The sequence below is a fragment of the Etheostoma cragini genome, chromosome 18 (genome assembly GCF_013103735.1).
Source record: "Etheostoma cragini isolate CJK2018 chromosome 18, CSU_Ecrag_1.0, whole genome shotgun sequence".
NCBI lineage: Eukaryota > Metazoa > Chordata > Actinopteri > Perciformes > Percidae > Etheostoma > Etheostoma cragini.
Genome location: NC_048424.1, coordinates 6,158,060 through 6,167,148, shown reverse-complemented (window position 1 = coordinate 6,167,148; position 9,089 = coordinate 6,158,060). Strand labels below are relative to the sequence as shown.

The 9,089-nt window shown below is 41.7% G+C and overlaps 1 protein-coding gene across 3 annotated transcripts in view; it reads left to right on the top strand.

Annotated features, from left to right (window-relative positions):
* The window catches only part of LOC117961126 (disks large-associated protein 2), a 96,125-nt gene that overhangs the window by 7,438 nt on the left and 79,598 nt on the right, over positions 1 to 9,089 (top strand). The window lies entirely within an intron of this gene.

Sequence of the window (9,089 nt, the reverse complement as noted above, 5' to 3'; positions counted from 1 at the left end):
CCCCATCTGTGAATTCGGGGGGCCTGCTGGTCAACAGCTAAACAGTGTGATCAATTTAAAATTGTTAAATCTCTTAATCACATGTTAAAGCCTCAAAGCCTACACCTGTAAGTGACCTAATGGTTTATCACTTTCACCTTACACACACATGCACACACACACACACACACACACACGCACACGCACACACACACATGCACACACACACACTTCCTAATGGCATAATAAGAGACTAGCTGGTGCTGCAGCAATGTCCAAATCCTGCATTCAGCTGTTTGACAGGATGTGTGTGTGTGTGTGTTTGTGTGTGTGTGTGTTTTGGTGAAACCTTTGACAGTGTCTTGCGCTCCGTTTAGCTCCTGGATGTGTGTGCCCAGAAAATCACAACTGTGATGTAACCTGAAAAAAGTAGAAGGAAAAGCACACAGTTAAAATTTGTATGTACATTCATGCTCATTCATGTTTGGATATAGATCAGATAGCATGCCAGGTTCTTTTATAACTGTAGTGATATGCAGCAGAGAACTGACATATGCTCGCATTAATTGTTGTGTCTTGACACATGCAAGCACACACACAAACTGTGCATGTAGCATTTGCCCTTGCAACATGCTCCTTCTCCTGATACACTGTACAAACAGTAAGCTAAAGGCACACCTATATGCATAAATACAGGCTCACTCAGACAGCTGTGTGGACTGAATCAAGCTGTTTCATGTGTAGTAAGGTGTCTGAGGTGGTCATTTGTCATGCGTGGCATTAGGATGCAGAAGAGGATCTCAGAGGAGCAGAGTCTCAGCTGCTTGCATCTTCCGGCAGCTTTTTACTGCTCCGATTGTCCAGCAGATACATTGGCATCCTGAAACGCCTCATTTAGCCGATTCTTGCAGCTCCCAACAAGAATAAAGTGTGGAATGCCCCGCCAGGATCCCCTTGAGGCTGCAATGTTTATTACACACAACAGACACGGAAATGTAGGGCGAAATGGACAACATACTTACCAACTAATTTTGTTTGAGACCTACTGCTACAATGGTTAAATTAATAGTTCAATATTTTAAGAAATATGCTTATTTGCTTTCTTGACAAGTAGTTAAAGATAATAAAATGTATACTTATTTTGAAGAGAGGAGATCCGCCATACTAAAGCCCAAGAAAAAGCTGAAAAGCAAATGCCTGGAACACCAGACTGACGCAGACCTTTAATAGTAATAAGAATGGAAATGGTACAACTCAGCAGCTATGCACAGAATGCAGAAAGTTGGTCCGAACTGATTTTGTTACAATTGGACAGAGCAAGGCTAGCTGTTTCCCGATATTCAGCCGTTGTGCTAAGCCAAGCTAATTTCCCTCAATGTCAAAAAAGGTTTATTATCCCTTTGGTAGCATGAATGTCATTTTAAAATTTCATGGTAATCTGCCTGTTACGTTATGAAATATCCTTATTTGAGAATAGCAGAAAACATTAAGATTCAGCCTCTGCAGCCCATTAATATCTACAGTAAATTTGAAGCAAATTTAAAAAGGATTTTTTCAGTGAAATCTTTTCAGTGAATCCTCTGAGGACCATGAACACCAACCAAATTTGAAAATCTGGCCAGTAGTTGTTCAGATCTGGACCAAGTACCTTAACAGGTGGAAAGATGGATGGTTTGATTAACAGATGGGGCTAATGGAATATTGCTCCTTTTAGCATCACCCTTCATTGCTGACACCTGGCAGTGGATTTCACAATGGTTCAGTTTGATTAACTGTGATGAAACATTCTGCATGCTGGAGATTATTTTAGATGTCATGTTCAAGATCTCTGTTGAACACCACAGTTTGCCTTTTGCGTCCTCTTCTGCAAACGGGCGATCAGAGGTTTGACAGAGTAAATAAAATAACTAATTTGTTCATATACCCTCTTTGTTTTACTCACAAAGAGTGTGTGTTTGTTTTTAGGATCAAAGCTACAGTACATCTGGTGGTTGATGGCATCTTTTCTCTTTGCTTTGCTGCATTGGTTTGGAGGTCAGGATGGAATGATTAACCAGCCGTTAACTGACGAGCTGATTCATTGCTGAGTGCATAGCAGGACGACAATAGAAAGAGCAGTGGAATTTATAGTGGTTATCCACAGAATTATTTTTAATATAGCTTTTTTGTTGTTTTATCCAGGTGTTAAACGTGAACAAGACATCCGTTGAAACACTGCTCGAATGACTTCTTTTTCATATTTTCTATTAAGAAGCTAGGTTTCTGTTGGAGGCACCACTTTATTCATGGTGGTGATGACTATGCATGTTATAATCACTGAACCTAGTATTAATTCCCAAATAAACAGATAGAACATTTAAAACGTGTCAGTCTGTCTACTGAGCTGCAGAAAACTGCTTTTTCCACTGAGACATGGTTTCTCGGACTACTTGGTTTCAACGATGGAAATGCATCAGTAACAGTGAAAAGTTAAAGTATTGATGACAACCACCTCAGGGAGTGACACTTCAGATCCAGCATTTAACTTACTTTTTAATGATTCAGGATTTGGTTTCTTTTAGCAGCTTACCTATTTAGATCTCAAACTGTTCCAATTTCACATCTTTTCTCTGTCCTGTGACTCTCTTGCATCTTTCTAGTGACACCTTAGTATTTTCTCTTGCTTAATGTCAATGTCTAAAAAGATTGTAGACTATTGTACACACATTGTTTCAGATAAATGTCTTACTGTTTCCACTGCATGGCACGGCTCTGCTCTACTCAACTCTACTGGACTTGCTCGTCTTTGGTTTTCCTTAAGCAAAAGTTGGCTAGTACCTGTTACTGTTTCAGTATCACCTTGGTTGAGGTTACAACCAAGCTGAGCTGACACTAACAGGTAGAGTTAAAACATTGCAGACCACTGATTGGTCAGAGAGAACCGTTATTAGCGCTACATGGGACATCCTGCAGAAACCCAACATTTTTGAAATAGCCAAATTATCATCAATAGGGGCCTACACTGTGGCGTGCAATTGACGAACCACGTTTCTCTGTTTGGTTGCCGATTAAAGTATTCAGCGAGTTTCACGTTGCAGATGATATCACTGCAGATCGACGCAGCTGATATTTTTGGTTGAAGATAACATGAGAAGAGAAAATACACAATTGTTTTTCCAGTGTTTGAAAATTAATTAAAATTCACTTGCATAGCTTCTTTGTATAGCCAATATTTGAACATCAAACACATGTCTACTGTACTTTCCCTCCCTGTATGTATTGAGGAGAGCTATGAATTTATTTATTAATGACCAGATTATTTAATCAAATAATTTTGTCTATAAAATAGCAGTCTATTGTGAAATATGTCACCATTTCTTGTTTCGTCCAACCAATGGTCCATAACCCAAGAATATTCTATTCACGGCGATATAAAGACGATTAAAGCAGCATAATCTCACATTTGAGCTCTGTTATCTTAATGTTTTCTGGACACCTGATGTTCAGTCTTGTGGCAAAACTGAAGAGAAGCTGGATGGAAATAAACCAGAATCTCCAGAAATGGTTCCCAGTTTTAATCCCTCCTAGTGGTGCTTGGTACAATACCATGTTAGGTAGCAAGAGAAGCTGTGTGGGTGTACGAGTGAGTGGAAGAGTGAATATGAGTTTGAATATAGAGAGCATTCAGAGGAGTGAGCTGGATATTGGCAGCAGAAAGCACAATTGATACCATTTATTGTTTTGTACTTAGAACATGTGGAAACACGTACTCTCCTCGTATTTGACCTGAGTGGGTAACTGTGTCCTACATTTACATCAGGAGATGTAACTGAATGTTATCTGTAAAGGAAGGTTCAGTTTTTTAGGTTGGTTGCCATCGTCATGGGGCATTGGTCAGAATACATGAGCTGAGCCACAGAGAAGTTTTATCCATTCAACAGAAGTTTTATTTAATAAAACTGAATGATGCAAATGCATAACAAAACACAAAAGAACAGAAACACATACTCTAGGTCGGAGAATCTAGGAAGAAACAAATAGAAATCAGAACTTAAGTCAATATTCTCACATGTTCATAAAGTAATTAGATGAATAATGTTATCAAGAAATAAGGTACAAAGTAAAACTCCTTACCAGCTGCCACCCCATGTGAAGGTGTGGAAAAGACTGAGAAGGAGTGCAGTGTTTAAATAAGGAGTGACCAGGTGAACTCAATCAGGTAATTAAGGTAGAAGCAAAAAACAATCTGTGGTGAAGACAGAAGAGGAAAGGAGTGAGGTAGGTGTGGAAAGCAAGTGTCACAATACGATAGAAATAGGGATCTTTTGTACAGCCAACCACAGACTTCTACTGAGAAATGTGATTACAGACCAAACCAAAATTAATGGTCATCAGGTAGGCCAAGAAGGGGGATTACGTGAACTACAGGTCTGACATAGGACTTGTCTTTCACTGTAACTGTAGCTTTCCTAATGTGGCCATCTTTGCTTGGTGGGAGGCGGGTCACCTTTCCTATGGGCCAAAGAACTCTTGGTATCTGGGAGTCAATCATCACCACAACAGAGTTTAATTGCAGATCTGGTTTGCCCCACTGCCATTTGTGCCGTGTTTGAAGTGATGGTAGATAGGATTTGATGTAGTGTTTCCAGAAATAGCCAGACATTATCTGGTCATGGCGCCAATGCCGTCTTCTGGTCTGGGTAGGACACTAGTGTCGGACACTAGTGTCCTACCCAGACTCGGTTCTTCTCAGAAGCAGCATCATGTCGTCCCATGATGATAAGGTTGGAGGTGACTGGATCAACATCTGCAATATTTGAAGACACATAGCCAAGTGGTTTTGAATTAAGGACGCCTTCAATTTCAATTAACACTGTTCTCCAAACTTCTTCAGTAACCATTTGTGCACCAATGGCTGTACTGAGAGCACGCCTTCAATTTCAATAACGCTGTTCTCCAAACTTCTTCAGTAACCATTTGTGCACCAATGGCTGTCCTGAGAGCACTTTTTACACAGCGTTCTTCCCCCTCCCACAACCCACCGAAGGATTGACTGGAGAATGGGAGAAAGGTTATGTAAAGCGTTCTGTAATTCTTTGTTTCCTCGTCTGAAGTTGGTTCCTTGGATCGTTCCATTATTGTTCCTTTCTCCATAGTTGTTGAACCATAATTTTTGCACAAGTTGTGAAAGGTAGGAGGTAGCCTAATGGTTCATACAGACGAGCAAGAACTCTGTAGATGTGACGTATTGTTAAGGTACTGCATGTGCTTCCAAGGTTCTGTATTCATACCTGAGGAGGTCAGGTTTACTGTCCCACAGCAATTCTAGTGTGGGTTTTTGGGGATCAGCACAGCCTTCAGAGAGCAAAAGTTCACTGCTGTCAGCTCTTGGTTCAGGTGGTAAATGGTGGATCACAGCAGGATCAATGCATGTCCATTGACAGAGGTCAAAACCTCCAGATGAAAGGGTGGCTTTTAATTTGTCAAGAAGTGTTTGTGCTGATGGATGATGGGAAGCCTTGCAGGCAATTGTCAACATGGAAGCACTGAGTTACTGAATTCTGCACCAATTTATCAGGTTCTTTGTCCTTCACATGTTTCTGTAGGGCAGAAATTGCACAACAGGGACTACATGTGGTACAGAAGGGAAGGAATTGCCATTGGTACACTAAGGGAACCTCTTGGTTCATATCACGCCAAAAGAATCGGAGAAGGGGCCTGTCTTGAGGCAGAAGATGGATTTGGTGAAACATGCCTTTATTGTCACCACTTACTGCTATTGCATGTTGCTTGAAGCGAAGTAGTACCCTAAGGAGTGTCGGCCCAAGGATTGGTCCTGGTAAAAGATTCTTGTTGAGGCCTTGTCCTTGGAAAGTGAATGTGCAGTCAAACACAACATGGCCTTTGTTGTTATGCTTACCATATGGTGAGGAATGTACCAAGCTTCTTTGGTGCAGTGAACCTCTTCAGTAGTCAGCTTGGCCACATTATCAGCCTTCTTAAGTTTTGTGATTTGATCACAGTAGGATATGGCTTTCTCTGGCTCCTTGGACAATGGAAACACAGTGTTACAAAGTCGTGACATAACTGCAGAATAAGGAATGTTCAGAAGAGAAGAATTGGCTAGCCTAAGAAGGGGAGTGGAATTTGAAGTGTTCCTCCTAGACAGGCTTTGAAAGCTGCTGGTGACCCAGCAGGGCCTAGTCTGATAGGAACAATTGGAGTAAATACGTGGATGTGATTTGAGCCTATAAGCAGCAGTGGTGATGCTTTGTTAATTGATGGTAACGGAATGCCTTAGAGATGCTGGCATTGCCTTTGAAGAGAAAGCACAGGGTATATGTGATCCGAGAGTGCTAACTGGCTTGCAGTAAAGGCATGATTGATGGTGAAAATCTTCTCAGGGTCTGCAACAGGAGAAAGCTGAAAACTTACAGATGAGCCGAGAAGAGTTTCATCATCTTGGCGAGCAGTTCTGAGCAATATGTTTTCCGCTTTACCTTCCAGGAGAGATGCTGAGTAGCTGACTGCAGAAGAATGGTACGTTGAGAACCATCACCAAGGACAGCATAAGTTTCCAAAGTTTTCTTTCCATTTTGAAGAAGCACTTTTACAACTTTCAGGAGTACACCATTGCAGTCACTCGGTCAGTCCAGATACAATGTCGTAGAGTAGTCACCTCACACTGTATTTGTAGATGTCTTCTTTTGCAGGTGGCACAGAACTTCTGCAGGTCACACTTAGCGGCTTGGTGAGTGCGAGCACATTGCTAACAGCGTTCATTTTCCTTTATCCTGTTTACCTTATGAGCTTTTGTCTTGAATCTGTGAACTCAGAACATCTGCTGATACGATGTTCACATGATTGGCAGTACGCACAGGTTGGTCTTGACTTTGGAATGATTTCTGGATCTGGCGTGAATTCATTTGGTTTCTGTGCCCCATGTAGAATTGTGGTTGGAGCAGGTATGAACTTAAGGGAAAGTCTTTGCTCATTGAAGATGGAAATGTCCTTCTGGGTTGACACTTAGCTTCAGATTGCAACCAAGATGAAAACACAAGCAAGTCATACTTCATGATACCTTGGTTTCTGTAGACATGCCGTCTAAAGTGACTGGAGTGTTCTGCAGGCAGCTTTTTAATTAGACAATCCAGATGAGAAGTTCACAAGTCACAGATAAGTTCTGCATGTCCTTGATTTTCTGTAGTGCTAAGCAGACTAACATGTGCTTATACACAAAGAGCAAAGTTATCAAGACCATGAACACCTCCTACTCTGAAAGGAGGGAGATTAAATGTTTCTGAGCTCCTTCAGTGCTAGTTGTCTAGGCTGCCCATTACGTTCATCAAAAGCATTGATGGCTTGAGTGTATGGGTCAGAAGCATAGGAAAAGGCAAGAGCTAGTTGTTTGGCTTGGTCCACTTTGAGATGATCCAAGAGAACACGATATTTGAAATGCTCGGTTTCATTAGGGTTAAGTAAATTACAGAGTGCCATCCGTAACATCGTGTACTGCATTGCATCCTCTTGAGAAAGGTCTAGGAAAGAAGGACCCTCAGGGTTGTATACATGTGTTCTGCCAGTAGGGGTTGCCAAAGGTCACTGTGGTGATTATGAGATGTAGAAGACTGAGGCCTTAAGGGGAATACTGCCTCTGCTGGGAGGAGAAGGAAACAAGAGGCTGAGCACATGGACTTTGTAGGTTAACCTGTGCTGGTGCTGCAGGAAAACAGGGAGGTTGGCAGCTCTTGTGAAAGTATTGGTCCAGGTTCACCAGCTGAAGGAATTGCATTATCAAAGTTAAGAAAGTCAGGTTAATAGGGCAGACTTGAAGACATCGCAGCAGGATGATGTCTGGTCACTGGTGGACCGGAGGAAGAGCAATATTGCAGTTTAACACTTCGAGCAGCTTGCCGTTGTGCTTGGGAAACTGCTGTTGGGCAACAACAGTGTCTGCTCTCTGTAGATAACGCAGGCCTGGATGAACAGGAGGAATAAGGAGTAGACGATCTATCCATCATACGCTGAATACTCCCCATTGTCACTAAAATTTCCTTTATGATTTCAACATGACCAGTAGGCACAAGAGAATCATTCATCTCATCTTGCCCATTACCGTCATCCTGCGCCAATGTGTGTCTGTTGTATGATGTGGGCATACTGTCTGGCAAGCAGCACCTTTCACTCCAGTATATTGGACTTCATAATCTTCAAGACAAGCAGGAGGTTGAGTTTTCCAATCCGAACGTCGAGGAGTCTCATCTAATGGCTTTACATCCATGACAGTAGTCTTATTCCGGCTCAAAGGTCCATGTAAAGGAGTGTTCAGTTTTTGAGGTTGGTTGCCATCGTCATGGGACATCGGTCAGAATACATGAGCTGAGCCACAGAGAAGTTTTGTCAAATTTCTAATTTTATTTTCTTCCCATGAAACCGTACGGGGTGGATGTTAGTCAGAAAAGCAGTGATAGCATGAATGCTTTGCACCACATACTGTAAGTGAGTGCTGGTTAGTGTCAACCTTAATTTTCTTTTTGCAACATTAATTAACACAACAAACGCCAGCTTTGTTAAACATCAGTTTGAAACAACCTCTACACTCGGAAGCTTTTGGCTCTGTAGGATTTTGTGGCAGCAGCAACAGCAAATTCTTAGAAGATTTCTTAGAATTATTATTTTTTAGATTGAATCCCCGTCTTTTGTGTTTCGTTTTGGGCTTGAGAATGATTTCTACTTTGCATGTTATCTGTCAGTTACCATACTAAATCCAGGAGGTAAAATGGTAACTGTGAGGTGTTTGACGGAAAATCAATGACGAGCAAGGATGAGACTGACTGAAATCATACAATCTGCATTGATCAGCCTGAGGAGAGACTCTCTTGTTGAAGTTCAATAAGCTAGTTGGAGTGTATTGACTACTTTTAGCATGAGGAAACCCCTCATCCAGGTGTGTGTGTTTTTTGGGGTGAAAAAACTGTTGGAAGTAATAATGGAATTAGCCGCCTGGTGTGTGGTGTGATTTGGCTTCCCTAACGAGTACTGGATTCATCTTCATTCTCTGACAGTATGTCGAGTGGGATATGCTGTTCTCCAGCCTGTTTCCATGGAGATGCTCAAGAGCTGTAGCGTTA